This window comes from Acyrthosiphon pisum, chromosome A1, assembly GCF_005508785.2.
Source record: "Acyrthosiphon pisum isolate AL4f chromosome A1, pea_aphid_22Mar2018_4r6ur, whole genome shotgun sequence".
Taxonomy (NCBI): Eukaryota; Metazoa; Arthropoda; class Insecta; order Hemiptera; family Aphididae; genus Acyrthosiphon; species Acyrthosiphon pisum.
The window spans coordinates 5,046,559-5,047,914 of NC_042494.1; positions in this window are offsets into that span (position 1 = coordinate 5,046,559).

The window sequence follows — 1,356 nt, forward strand, 5'->3', positions numbered from 1 at the left end:
TCAACTATTGTTCTGTGATTGAAATATATGATATGAGCTGACAGCTGATTTTCATATTTAACAAAATGGCAGTGCCCACGAGTTCAAGGCCATGTCCCCACTTTTTTTAAATAACATTAGGAATTTTGAGAGTGTCATACCCCTGACTATACTTTGCCAACAACAAAAAAATATTTCACAACGAAATTATGGGTGCCGTATATCAATCAAAATAGACATTTGATCGCACACAGTCAGTTAGTTGCGTGCAGACATAGGTACATATTAATATTTTCATTATCTCGACCGACTCGATCAGACAATGGAGAAAAAAACGATTACGTTATAATCGTTGAATTTCGCGTGAACGACAATATACGGTGAAATAGATTCTATTTTTATAGCAGTATCGTAAATGAGTAATGACCATGTTAAACATTTTCGTTAAATAATATTATGAAATTTTCGTTCATTCTTTTCTTTTCTGCCCAGGGGTGGATACTGCAGGATGGGCCCATGTGAAAAAAGGGATTTTCCCTGTGTTGCCCCCGTATATATGTTTATGTTTGGGGACCCACTCGGGTTTACACATTGTTTTTTTGCACAATAAAATATTCACCAAATAGGAATAGTTTAAATTTAAAACAATTCATTTTTTATATTAATTATTATTACTAACTGTTATTTTTAACAATATAATAATACCACGGTCAAGAATTTGATTACGGATCTTTAACATGGTATTTTAAATTTTTATCGTTAATAGAAGACCGAAATATCCTCGAATGTTAAACCTAACCCCCCCCCCCCCTCAATATTGAGTTTTTGCAATTTTTTTTTGGCCGATATTTAGTACGGAATTTGTACAATTTTTTTAATGTTAGGTATACAAGAATTTGTGTGGGGGGCTATAGAAAAGTTTCTCCACCTCTCCCTTATTTCCAAAACTAATTATTTATATGAAAATTCTATGTAGATATTTAGTTCGGAATTGTACGAATTTGTACGACCTTATGCGAAACTTTTCAAAAATCCCTTACAACCGAAAAAAGCATTTTCCTCATATGCCGTTTCCCCAGCCACACACCAAACTAAAATTACGAAACTTTTTATTTATAGGTAAAGGTGCTAGATTGAATAAGTATCTAATGCGAGCGAAGCGACCAAATTTTCTTTCAGTTTGGGGGCCCCTTCAAATATTTCCCTGTAACATAAATACTACCTATCCACCTTTGATTCTGCCGTTGGAATATGAATTAATGTTGTAATTAATTTAATAGGGAAGACTATTAGGTCTAGCTATGCTCTCGATCAACAAAAACGATTTAATTACTCCTGATGAAGTGCTGGTTGATCTATCCAATAAAAAAAGGATAC